General features: G+C 38.2%; 1 pseudogene; it reads right to left on the bottom strand.

The window, feature by feature from the left end:
* Window positions 1–943: 943 nt before the first annotated feature.
* LOC141506530 (potassium-transporting ATPase alpha chain 2-like) overlaps window positions 944–14,253 on the bottom strand; it is a 30,625-nt pseudogene continuing 17,315 nt past the window's right edge.

A 14,253-nucleotide genomic window follows, 5' to 3' on the forward strand; every position in this document is an offset into this window, starting at 1 on the left:
ATGAAGGGAGAAAGCCAATAGGGTAGGTCTTTTATGCCAAAATTTAAACCAGAAGCGCTTAGGTTATTATATATTTGGATTAGATTCATTATGCAATGACCAGAAATCACAGAAAGGGTGATAGGAAATGCTTTATCTAGTTTAGTTCTCATTCTGAGAATAGAGTCCTAGGAATTCTGTTATTAGGATTTTCTGTCCCAATTTGGAAGTGGTTGGATTGTTCTGATTATAGTCTTAGTCCAATCATATCTTTCTTTGAGTTTTTCCATTTCAACAAATTGTATGTCAGCCTACTCAGCTTTCCTTGCTCTGCAACCCATTTCTACCATATACACTGTATAAGTTGTGGCTGGGGGAGGAGTGAAAGAATGGAATGATACGACCCCAAACATAATTTATTGATATGTTATTCCTTCCATTACACCCAGAGTACAAAGAAATTCAGTAAGTAGCTTTTGAATACTTTCCTAGTTGAACTAAAGCACCTTCTCAAGGAGTCTGAGAACAACAGTTATGACTTTATTTTACAAAATAAACTATTTAAAATGTGGCCTATCATTGGAGTTTGTTCTACACATGATCATGCCCAGGTTGTGTTTATAAAATTCAATAGTTTCAAACATAGTACAAGTTCATGTTTTGCAATTTTATCACAAATTGTGGAAACTTATGTAGAATAATTGGTTTTTTCTTTACATCTTCTTTAAAGTTTATACATTTTAAACAAATTAAGAGGGACAAGGTGCAGAAGGAAAGCAGCCAATGTGACAAAGGCAAATCTCATTCTTACAGTCTGTTAAATGAGAATCTTTTATACAAATTTCTTCTAGTGTGTGGATTTTGATGAGGCACTTATTGCACAGGAGACTTACCAACAGAAGTGATTGGAGGATATTAAACCTCATCCAGGAAAAATTAAGAGTCTTTAGAGACAAAAGCAATTTCAGTAATACATGTTCTTATTCCACCAGCCTGTAGGGGGAGAAAGAGAATCAATAACTATGCGGCCCTTGGGAAATATAACAAGGCAAATGTTCAATAACCCCCAGCAGAGTCTTCTGAATCTGGACCCAAATCCTTATCCTTTATTACTTACTTCCTGGGTAGTGCCTAATCAGGAGTTTTCGGAACTCATCATAGAGCCAGATGACAAAGGCATATGGTACTGCCACAAACCAATACTGAATCCTGGAAATAAAAATGGAGCCAAATCCAAGAGTCAAAGTGTTAGCAGCAGTCAAGAAACAGCTTTTCAGCCAAAGTGGTGGGGACTATTAATTTCACTGCCTTCCTGGCAACTGCAGCATATTCAGGTGGTTACAAAGTAGGGAAGACTTTTTCTAAAATAATCAAAATCAGTTCGTTTCTTTGAAGGCATACCTCAAAGATGAGGATATAAAGTGAGCTTTTTCTTTAAAACCTTTCCAAAGGAAACGTGGATTTGAATCTGTGGTCATTTCACTCAGTTCTTTAACTAGATGTGGGCATTTCTCCAGAAGAGAATTGGTCTCCAATCCCTATCTCCTTATTTCAGATCTAAATGCCCTCATCCTAATATGGTCCCCTAACTTAAGACTCTCCTCAGAATGGAGACCAGTGCTTTCCCTTCTCACAGTAGGGTAGATAACTTACAGGAGCATGGTGATACTCAGGAATGGAATACTACCAAATCCACAAGAGAGGATTGCTACTGATGTAATTTGAGATGCAATGCCTACCCAGATGGTTTTATTTCTGTGTGAAATAAACATGAACAGATTTTTCAGCCCACTTGATTTTCCTTTCCTCTATTTAGCTTCCCTGTTAAAGTAGGGAATTTCAACAAATTCCTAGTTCCTCAGGCTCCCAAATTATTAGTCATATTAGACTCCTTACCAACTCTCTCCCCCCACAACCCTTGACTATCCAATCAGCTGCCAAGGCTTGCTGAATTCATCCTTGTGGCATCATCCTTCTTTCCTGAGATTGCCATTATTCTGATTTGGACAATTCGTTGCATATTGTCTCCCCCATTAGATATGAGTTCCTTAAAAGTAGAAACATATTTGTCTTTTTTGTGTATTCCAATGTTTAGCTGTGACAACACATAATAGACCACTTAATACATGTTTATTGACTGACAGAAGTCCACCAGACTATTATGACAAAAGTTATATCAAATAAATCTTTTATGCTGGTTTCCTAACATCAGTTCCTCCGAGTCAATAGAATGCTATATTCTTTGCTTGATAAATCTATGAGAAATATAGTAGATACATGAAAAGACCTTGTTGGAAAATTGAGTTTATCTGTGTTTTTCTGATGATTACATCTGCAATTTGCTGGACCATGACTGCAACAAAGTAAGCAGTGTATCCAGTCCATTCCAAGTAGTTCCTCTGATATTTTGTCTGCAAATGATCAAGAAGGGGGATAAGTTTGGAAACAGATGGTTACCCAGTTTTCCAGAGAAGATAACTGTTGAATGAGAAAGAAGGGATGGTAAAATTTATTCTACTTATCCCCACATGTGTACCTGTACCCTAGTTGTACTTTTGTGTCTGTTACAAAAGCTGATGTGTGTCAGCTCTAGAAAACTATTAAGGCAAGGATAAGTTCTGATAAAAAGTCAAACCTCATCTTTTTCTTGTGAGAAATTGTACTCCCAAAGGTTAATTCTCATCCAGAATCAAAGATTCCCTTCATGAGACTCCAAATTATGTATTTTTTTTAGCTAATATATTGTTTTAATAAAAACGAAGTTAAAAATGAATTTTAGGGCAGCTAGGTGGTGCAGTGATTAGAGCACCGGCCCTGGAGTCAGGAGTACCTGAGTTCAAATCTGTCCTCAGACACTTAATAATCACCTAGCTGTGTGGCCTTGGGCAAGCCACTTAATCCCATTTCCTTGCAAAAACCTTAAAAAAAATGAAGTCTAACAGTAAGAGCAAGCATTTATATAATATTTTAAATGTTATGTCATTTGGTTCACATAACAATCCAGTCATGTAGGCATTATCATTCCCATTTTATGAGTGAGGAAACTAAGTGTTCACAGAAATAAAGTAAATTGCTAGTAGGAAAGATTTTAATTCAGATCTTCTAACTCCTAGCCCAGAATTCTAACCACTTTGGCTACCAAACTCCAAAAACAGCTAATAATGAAGTAATCAACACTATTGACAATATTTAACCTGAGGACTAGTGCTATTTATTGAAGTCTTCATTTAAATAGCTCAGGGCAATGAGAATATTTTCATTGTTTTCTTCATTTTATTTTTTGAATTTATTATTTTTGCTTTATTTTTTGAAATATTTTATTTTTTCCCCCCATTAATCATTTTCCATAACTGTGTCCTATTCCCTTGCCCAACCTTTCTAAAAAAGAAAATAGTAAATTATAGACCTATCTCCCTAATGAATATAGATGCAAAAATCTTAAATAAAATCCTAAAACAATTACAAGAAGTTATCACTGGGATAATACATTATGATCAAGTAGGATTTATCCCAGGAATGCAGGGTTGGTTCAATATTAGGAAAACTGTTAGTATAATCAATTATATCAACAACAAACCTATCAGAAATTATATTATCATATCAATAGATGCTGAGAAAGCTTTTGACAAAATACAGCATCCATTCCTACTAAAAACACTAGAGAGTGTAGGAATAAATGGACTGTTCCTTAGAATAATTAGCAGTATCTATCTGAAACCATCAACAAGCATTATATTCAATGGGGAGAGGCTAGAGGCATTCCCAATAAAATCAAGGGTGAAACAAGGATGCTCACTATCACCAATACTATTCAATATCGTATTAGAAATGTTACCTTCAGCAATTAGAGAAGAAAAAGAAATTGAAGGAATTAGAATTGGGAAGGAAGAGACAAAACTCTTACTCTTTGCAGATGACATGATGGTCTACCTAGAGAATCCCAAGAAATCATCCAAAAAACTACTGGAAACAATTAGCAATTTTAGCAAAGTTGTAGGTTATAAAATAAACCCTCACAAATCCTCAACTTTTCTATATATGTCTAGCAAGATACAGCAGGAAGAGCTAGAAAAAGAAATTCCATTCAAAGTAACCTCAGACAATATAAAATACCTGGGAGTCTATTTGCCAAGACAGACTCAGAAACTTTTTGAAAACAATTATAAAACACTTCTCACACAAATTAAATCAGATTTAAATAACTGAGCAAATAGCAACTGCTCATGATAGGTAGAGCTAATATAATAAAAATGACAATTCTACCAAAGCCAAACTACCTGTTTAGTGCCCTACCAATCAAAATTCCAAAAAATTACTTTAATGAATTAGAAAAAAATGTAAGTAAATTCATATGGAGAAATAAAAAGTCAAGAATTTCCAGGAATTCAATGAAAAAAAGTGCAAAAGAAGGGGGCTTAGCCCTACCTGATCTAAAATTATAAAGCATCAGTTATCGAAACTGTTTGGTATTGGCTAAGAAATAGAGTGGTGGACCAGTGGAATAGACTAGGTGCAAAAGCAGGAGACGATTATAGTAATCTGGTGTTTGATAAACCCAAAGAGTCCAGCCATTGGGATAAAAACTCTCTCTTTGATAAAAACTGCTGGGAAAATTGGAAGTTAGTATGGAAGAAACTTAGATTAGACCAACACCCAAGGCCCTTTACCAAGATAAGATCCAAATGGTTACAGGATTTAGACATAAAAAACAATACTATAAGCAAATTAGAAGATCAAAGACTAGTATACCTGTCACATCTATGGAAAGGGGAGCAGTTTATGACTAAGGAAGAGATGGGGAACATCACCAAAAAAAATCTAGATGATTTTGATTACATTCAATTAAAAAGCTTTTGTAACCAAGATCAAAGAAATGTAGTAAATTGGGAACAATCTTTACAACTAATGATTCTGACAAAGGACTCATTTCTAAAATATACAGAGAACTGAGTCATATTTAAAAAAAAAAGCCATTCCCCAATTGACAAATGGTCAAAGGATATGCAAAGACAATTTATAGATGAGGAGATCAAAACAATCCATAGCCATATGAAAAATTGCTCTAAATCATTAATTATTAGAGAATTGCAAATCAAAGCTTCTCTGAGGTACCATCTCACACTTCTCAGACTGGTCAATATGACCAGAAAGGATAATGATCATTGTTGGAAGGGTTGTGGGAAATCTGGGACACTATTACACTGTTGGTGGAGCTGTGAACTCATCCTACCTTTCTGGAGAGAAATTTGGAACTACGCCCAAAGGGCAACAAAAATGAGCATACCCTTTGATCCAGCAATACCATTACTGGGTCTATATCCTGAAGCAATGATGAAAAAAGGGTAAAAACATCACTTGTACAAAAATATTCATAGCAGCAGTGGCAGTGGTGGCAAAGAATTGGAAATCAAATAAATGTCCTTCAATTGGGGAATGGCTTAGCAAACTGTGGCATATGTATGTCATGGAACACTATTGTTTTATTAGAAACAAAGAGGGACAGGAATTCAGGGAAGCCTGGAGAGATTTGCATGAACTGATGCTGAATGAGATGAGCAGAACCAGAAAAACACTGTACACCCTAACAGCAATATGGGGGTGATGTTCAACCTTGATGGATTTGCTTGTTCCATCAGTGCAACAACCCAGGACAATTTTGGGCTGTCTGCGATGGAGAATACCATCCAGATAAAGAGCTGTGGAGTTTGAACAAATTTCAAGGACTATTCCCTTTAATTTAGGAAAAAAAAACAGGTATCTTATTGTCTGATCTTGTTATCTCTTATACTTTTTGTTTCTTCCTTAAGGATGTGATTTCTCTCTCATCACACTCAATTTGGATCAATGTACAACATGGAAACAAAATAAAGACTGACAGATTGCTTTCCATGGGGGTGGGGTGGGGAGAGGGAAGTAAGATTGGGAGAAAAATTGTAAAATTCAAAACTCAAATAAAATCTTAAAAAAAAAAAGAAAATAGTAAATGGAGAAAACTGGTACACTGGCCATTTGACATTCTCCTCCAATTGTTCACTGCCTTTCAAGTGAGAAGACAGAAATCTATTTCCTCATTAGAGACCATTCTTTAGAAGTGGCCATCTCTGAGATTTGCTTCTAAGATGGTACCCTTTTCTCCTCCCTGAAAGCTTCCTCTGCCTTTAAAACAGAAGTTGGGAACCTCTTTTTTTTTTTTTTTGCCAAGGACCAAATTATCAATTTAAAATTTTGCCTGCTATATTTGATCAAACATTTAACTAATTCACCCCTAAAAAGCTCCTTTATTTATTAAATTTGGAGTCCCACCTTCAGTTGTTTTGGCAGCAACAGACTAAATAAATGGTTTTCGCAGGTCTAATCTGGTGGAAGGGCCAGCCACCTCTACCATTGTTCCTGACTCTGCTCTGTGTGTGTGTGTGTGTGTGTGTGTGTGTGTGTGTGTGAATTCACCCTTATAAACTTAGACCCAGGGTAAAAAGGGACCAAAATATACTTGCTGTATTGTCTACCACCATTAGAATATAAGAACCTTGAGGGTAGGAGTAGATTCTAATGTGTCTACAATAAATTGTTTTTCATTTATCATATTTGTATTCCACACCCTTAGTATACTGTCCAGTGCATAGTAATCATAGAATGATTGTTGACGTTTTTATTCACTCATTGATTCTAATAAGGTAGCATCATTAGGGTGGTCTAGAACAGGACTGCCCTACCTTACTTTTAAAAGTTTTTATTAAAACAATAGACAATATATTTTGATTTGCCATTTTAGTGAGAACTCTGAGGTAACTCAGCTTTAGTTACTAAAGCATATAGTAAATTCATAGGTGGGTGGCATAAAATCACCCTGTGGGACACATTTTGGACAGCCCTGGTCTAGAGCCTGGCTTGTCAGCATCAGTAGGGTCCAATGAACAACAGAGAATAAATGGGGCTAATACTTTGCCCTCCCTTACCCACTCTTGTCCATATCTATCTTCAAGCTCATCAATACTATCATTTTCCCATATTGGTTGTAAGTAAAGAAGTAGATCAGGTTTGAATCCCTGGACTGAATAGACAGTGAAGTAGGCAAAGAAACCTCCCATAGATTGCAAGATTCCTACAGGACAAAGAATTTAGTAACAGATGATTTTGGGATATTCTCTTTCCAATTTTCCCCCAACCATTGTATCTGGAATGCAGTCAATTAATATGAATTAGATGAATTAATATGAATAGAATAAATTAATAATTTATTATTATTAATGTTATATTAATAATAATAAATTAATCTGAAGGCTTAGGAAGTAGCCTGACCAGAACATTTTCAAACCTTCAAGCAACAAGAACCATTTCTATTAGTTTCACAACATACAGATCTTTAACAACATCACAATATGTGAGCAATGTGGTATAGTAATACCTGTAAAAAAGAAGGGGAAAGGGGCAGCTAGGTGGTGCAGTGGATAAAGCACCCGCCCTGGAGTCAGGAGTACCTGGGTTCAAATCTGGTCTCAGATACTTAATAATTACCTAGCTGTGTGGCCTTGGGCAAGCCACTTAACCCCATTGCCTTGTAAAAAACCCCCCCCAAAAAACCTTAAAAAAAGGGGGGGGAGGCTGTCAGACTGGTATCTCTAAGTTTTTTGTTTTGTTATCTACTTTATTCTTATTTTCTAAAGTCACACGAATAATTTACCCTCAACAATGTTGGCTATTCTTCAGTTATTTTTCTAGTCATGAAATGTCTATTGTGGATTTAGAGAGCTTGGGTTGGTCCAAGTACTACCTCAACCTCTTATTAGGTCAATTCTATATCTCTTCAGAAGGAATGAAACTCAGAAGGGGGAAAAATAAGATGACAATAGAACTGATGGGGAGAGGGATTCTAGCAATAATGAAGATCAAGAAAGGGGTAAGCTCTACAACATTTTTGGTCAGGGTGAATGCAATGATTTTCTTCAGATTGTCAAAGATTAGGTGACCTAGGAGGAGGGTTGTCTAGTCAGAAAAACAGTCTTTAACTTACCCTTTGTATGAGTATTGGAACCTTACTTACCTTCCTCTATACCTGTCAAAGCTGTCATCTAATAAGACCATGCCTGCTGCATTTTTTGCTGCGCAACCCATAGCAATCCCAATGTCAGCCTTTTTCAAGGCTGGGGAATCATTAACACCATCCCCTGTCACTGCAACAGAATCCTAGAAGAACAAAGAGGGATTCAAAACTTTAAATCCAGAAACTTCAAGGAATAAGGAAGCCTCCCTCTGGCTTCAGAAATTAGGAACACTCCATGTTCTACGAGTCCCTTTTTGGAAAAAAGGATTATTTTGCTTCTTGATGTAAAGAACAAGAGTAATGAGTTCTTGTGATTGAAATTGTCATGCCCTTTCTTCATAGGAAAAAACTATAGAATCTGGATTCAGACCAAAGCATACAATTTTTACTTTTTAAAATTGTTTAATTTTTTTTCTGTTTTAGTACTGATTCTTGTTTTACAGTATGACTTACATGTGAAAAGGACCAGAGACTCCTGTAAAGATTTTTATGATGCAGAGTGAAGAAAGTAGAATCTGAATGATTTACACAATAATAATATTATAAAGACAAACAACACTGAGAAATGATCACAAAGTCATTAACACAATGATCAACCTCTTTTCTAGTGGAATGATGATGAAGCATATTGGCCCCTTCCTGACAGGATGGAGTCAAGGACCAGAATGAGACATTTTTTGGATATGATCAGTGAGTAAATCTGCTTTGTTTAATAAGAAATATTTATAAACATTGTTTTCCTCTTTTGCTTTTTCCTCCCCAATGTGTGGGTGATGGGGAGAAGTATAAGTAGATAAGTATAAGTAGAATATAAGCTCTTTTTTTTAGGTTTTTGCAAGGCAAATGGAATTAAGTGGCTTGCCCAAGGCCACACAGAATATAACCTCTTTAAGGGGTTGCCTTGTATTTCCAAAACCTGGCACAGTGCCTATTAACAAAATAAATAATGAATGTCTGTGGAAATGAATTTCCCTGAAAGAACTAGACATTTCTTTTTCTGAGCCTTGTGAAGGAACTGCAATAGTGTTTTGGGAAAGAACTTTCTATTAGGACAAATCTTCCCCTCAGGCTCATCGGCAGTCTGAGGATATCTGACTTGGGCTCACTTGGACACCGGTCAGTCATTCAGTCAATAAACTTTTATTAAACATTAACTATATGCCACTACAGTATTGAACTCTCCCCCCTCCCCACCCCCCACCCCCATGACTCACCTGTCTCTGATGCCCTCCACAATGATTAGTTTCTGCTGGGGTGATGTCCTTGCAAAGACAGTTTTGTTGTGGTTGGTCAGAAGCTCATCCAGGTCCTCTGGGTTCATTTCCTTCAGCTCCATTCTGTTGACCACAACTGCCTTGGCTTCCCTAGAAGGACCAAAACAAAATCTATTAAGGAAAAAGGTTGGCTAAGGAACTCTCCTTGATCCAGAGAGTTCAATAGGTAACAAGACTCTGAAGGTGACTAGCCTTCTTTACTAATTCTTTCTAATTCTGATGCAAAATTGAAGAATCTAGCTCAGCAATTCATTCAAGATGGGAAGCAGAGTTTAGCAGGGGAGCAATTGGAATTTGATAGCTACCAAATCTCCTTCCCTTATAGAGGTGACCCCGAAAGGCCTGGTAATGAAAGCAATGGTAGTGGTTTCCTGTATCTGGAATGCAGTCCCTTAGCATCATTCTCTGACTTTTGAATTCCTATTTGGCCTTTAAAACCCAACTCAACATTTTTCTTCTTAAATGAAACCTTCTCTACTTCTCCCAGCTGGTAACAATTGTTTCCTCTTTTGGGATACCTAGCACTTTGCTAGCTTCTCAGTTAAGTATGTATGTATTATTTTGTAATCAATTCAATAAATAAATGTTTATTCAGTGTGTACTGCATGTAAGGCTCTCTGCTTGGTACTGGGGACAAGAAGGCAAAATGAACTCTGATCTCAAAATAGAAAGCATTTACATTCTAATAGGAGAGGCAACACCCCCCCCCCCCCAAAATACATAGTCATTTTAGAGGAGGAAGAGAATACAACTAGGGAGACCAGCAAAGGATTCTCAGGAGGTCCCTGAACTGAATCTTTTTTTGTGATTGTATTTTATTTTTTAATTCTCATTTTGTACAAATTTTTTTACATTAATAAAATATTCTTGTTTAAGAGTAAACAAAATACCCCTCCCCCCATGAATATAGACTTGCTTGGGCGATAAAGTAAAGGGGAGAGAAAAAAAATTAAAATAAAAAAAATAGTAATAATTGTAAGTATGGCCAGGTGGCTCAATGGACGAAGCACCATCCCTGGAGCCACGAGCACCCGAGCCCACATCCAGCCCCGTAGACCCAACAATCACCCAGCTGTGTGACATGCAAGCCACCCGATCCCCACTGCCCTGCAAAAACCAAAAAGAAGAAAAAAAAAAGATCCAAAATAAAATAAAATAGTAATAATAGTAGGGGTGGCTGGGTGGCAGACAGAGCATTGGCCCTTGAGCCAGGAGCACCCGGGTCCAAATCCAGCCTCAGACACCCAAAGATCACCCTGTTATGTGGCCCCAGGCAGGCCACCCAGCCCCATTTGCCCTGCACCCTCCCCCAAATAATAATAATAAAAAATGTGCTTCAGTCTTTGTTCCAACACCAATAACTCTGTCATGGGTGGATCGCATTCTTTATGGTAAGTACATTGCAAAAGTTACTTCCATATTTTTCCAACGTTGCCATTGATGATCGCAACTCCCTCCTTTCTTATTTCTCCACTACCATGTATTATATTTTCTCTCTCCTTTCACTCTGACTCTGCTGTAGGGTTGCTGAGTGGCACAGCAGACAGATCCCTGGTCCTGGGGCCAAGAAGCCCTGAGCCCCCATACCACCCCTTAGGCCCAGAATCCCCCTGGCCCTATGGTCCTGGACAGGCCTTCCAATCCCAGCTCCTTGCAAGAAGTAAAAAAGAAAATGTGTTATATCTGACCACTCTTCCCCCATGGTCCATCCTCTCCTCCTTTATTCACATCCCCACCCCTTCCCCCTGCTCCCCCCTCCTTCTTACTCCAGATGCCTATACCCCATTGAGTATATATGCTGTTTCCTCTCCTAGCCACCTCTGATGAGAGCAAAGGTTCCCTCATTCCCCCTTGCCTCCCCCCTTCCATATCATTACAATAGCTCATTGTAATAAAAAAATTCTTATTATATGAAATATCTTGGCCTATTCCCCCTCTCCTTTTTCTTTCTCCCATTACATTTCCTTTTTTTTCTATTGACTCCATTTTTACACCATATTTTATCTTTGAATTCAGCTTTCTCCTGTGCTTCAACTATAAAAGCTCCCTCTATCTGCTCTATTAACTGAGAAGATTCATATGAGTATTATCAGTGTCATTTTTCTATGCAGGAATACATGCAGTTCATCATCATTAAGTCCCTCATATTTTCCCCCTCTCCTCCAATCTCCATGCTTCACCTGAGTCCTGTATTTGAAGACCAAACCTTCTCTTCAGCTCTGGCCATTCCAAGAGGAACATTTGAAATTCCCCTGGTTCACTGAAAGTCCATCTTTTTCCCTGGAAGAGGACATTCAGCCTTGCTGGGTAGTTCATTCTTGGCTGCATTCTAAGCTCTTTTGCCTTCCGGTATATTATATTCCAAGCCCTACCAGCTTCCAATGTATTTGCTGCTAAGTCCTGTGTGATCCTGACTGCAGCTCCATGATATTGGAACTGTGTCCTTCTGGCTGCTTGTAATATTTTCTCTTTGACTTGGGAGTTCTGGAACTTGGCTATAATATTCCTAGGGGTTGGTTTTTTGGGATTTCTTTCTCGGGGGGATCGGTGGATTCTCTCCATTTCTATTTTGCCCTCTGCTTCTAGAATATCAGGGCAATTTTCCTGTAGTAATTCTTTGAAAATGATGTCAAGGCTCTTTTCCTGATCATGACTTTCAGGTATTCCAATAAATTTTAAATTATCTTTCCTAAGTCTGTTTTCCATATTAGTTGTTTTTTCAATGAGATATTTCACATTTTCTTCTAATTTTTCATTTTTTTTGGTTTTGAAGTATTGATTCCTGATTTCTGGTAAATTCATCAATCTCCCTGAATTCTATTCTTTGAAGGATTTGTTCTCCTCAGAGAGTTTTCTTATCTCTTTTTCCATCTGGCCAATTTTGCTTTTTAAGGCATTCTTTTCCTCAATAACTTTTTGAACTATTTTATCCATTTGACCTAAGCTGATTTTTAGCATGCTATTTTCTTCAGCATTTTTTTAGATTTCCTTGACTAAGCTGCTGACTTCATTTTCATGTGTTTCCTTCATCTCTCTCCTTTCTTTTCCCAGTTTTTCTTCTAACTCCCTCATTTGATTTTCAAAGTCTTTTTTGAGCTCTGTCATAGCATGAACCCAATTTCTGTTTTTTCTTGGAGTCTTTAGATTGCAGGAGCTTGTGCTTCCTCATCTTCAGACTGAGTATTTTGATCCTTCTTGGACTCATATGCAAAATATTTCTCAATGGTCTTTCTCTTGTTTCTCTGCTTGCTCATTTTCCCAGCCTGGGCCTGTTTTGGGGGTTCTTCCTGAGCTTTTGCAACACTCCCACAAGGGTCTTAGTGTGTGAGGCTCTGTCCTCCCTCCTGGTCTGTGAATGACCATAAGCACCCCCCTCTGCCACGGGGCTGAGGTGGGAGGGGGCCCTGCTGTTCTATGGTGGGGCGTAGATTGCGATCAGGATCTGAATGTGGTCAGAGCCCCAGAGTCCTGTTCCAGAGGCAGAGGACAGAGCTCTGCAGTCTCTCTTCACTCCCCTCCCTCAGCTCAATGGGCTCATGCCCTGGAGGCTCCTGCTTACCAGCTCTGCCTGCTTCTGTTTCCCGATCTGGGCAGCCAAAAGACCAAGCTGCTAGCTGTGTGCCCTGAGGTCTGGGCTCCACGTGCTCACTCTGGCAGAGGTCCCTCGCTTTTCCCCCACTTTGTGCCTGGTGCTCCCTGGGGTGCAGCTTAGGAGACTTCCCCTGCTGCTATGAGCCACGACTCCCAGTACCCTGGGGCTGCCTCCGGCTTTCGCTCTGGTGGGCCACCCCTGTGGCAGGCCGCCCCTCCGACCCCCGGGAGTAGAGCCTTTCTGCTCTTTTCCAGGTTACCTTGAGTAGGAGAACTGCCTCACTGGGTCCCTTTGTGGGTTCTGTCTCTCGAAAGTTTAGTTAGAGTCCTTAGTTTCAAGTTTTATCAGAGAGCGCCTAAGACTGGATCCCTTCTTGTAGCCATCTTGGCTCTGCCCCGCCTGAACTGAATCTTGAATAGAGTTAGGAATTCAAAGAAGCATAGGTGAGAAGGCAGGACATTTTAGGTATGGGAGATCATTTATATAAAGGCAGAAATGAACAGAGGATAAGCTAATAGGCCTGTAATAGAGCATCTATGAAGGAAGAAGTAGAAGGTAACATAGGAGAAAGAAGTGGGGGACAGACTGGGGAGGACTTTAAATTCCAAGGGAAGAATATGTACTTTATGCTATAGGTCACTGAAGATTTTTAAGTAACCAATGGCACAGGTCCTTGCTGTGTCTTAATAAGATTTAGCAATTGTGGAGAGATTCCTAGTTTACCATCATAAAGAGGAGCAGAAGACTTGGCAACTTTTTTTTTGAAAACTGTGCTAACTAACCATCGCTTTAACAAATATTTGACAAATATTTGATTTTTAATATTATAAAGTATATCACAAATTAAAGTGGGAATGGGTTGGACAGGATCTCATTTAAATGCCTTTCACTTCAGTTTTCCCAGGTGTTGCTTTTGAGGAAAGGGTTTCTGAGTCTTAGTCAGAGTTACTGGATTTGAATTTAGTTTTGTTCATTTCTTCCTAAGAATCTTGAGTTTATTTCTCCCCCTCTAGTTATCAGGTCCCTCTCTAGGTATTAGAACAGTTTTCTATCAATAAAATGGGATGGTGGTGGCATATATTATACAAAGGATTTTTAACCTTTTTTGCCATTGACCTCTGTGGCACATAGGAAAGTCATGTATGAATAAAACTAGAGTTACAAAGGAAATCAAGTATATTGAAATTTAGCTATAAAATATTTTTTAAAAAATTCATGAACCATGGGTTGTGATCTGTCCCTAAGGTCTCTTCTAATCCTAACCTTTTCAATTCTAATGTAGACCTAACATTGGATCAAAGATAACCATTTTGTGGTGACTTTCCTTAACTCTAGAAGAAAGGCAGTTGTGTATGTTTACATAAATA

The sequence above is a fragment of the Macrotis lagotis genome, chromosome 1 (assembly GCF_037893015.1).
Source record: "Macrotis lagotis isolate mMagLag1 chromosome 1, bilby.v1.9.chrom.fasta, whole genome shotgun sequence".
Classification (NCBI taxonomy): domain Eukaryota; kingdom Metazoa; phylum Chordata; class Mammalia; order Peramelemorphia; family Peramelidae; genus Macrotis; species Macrotis lagotis.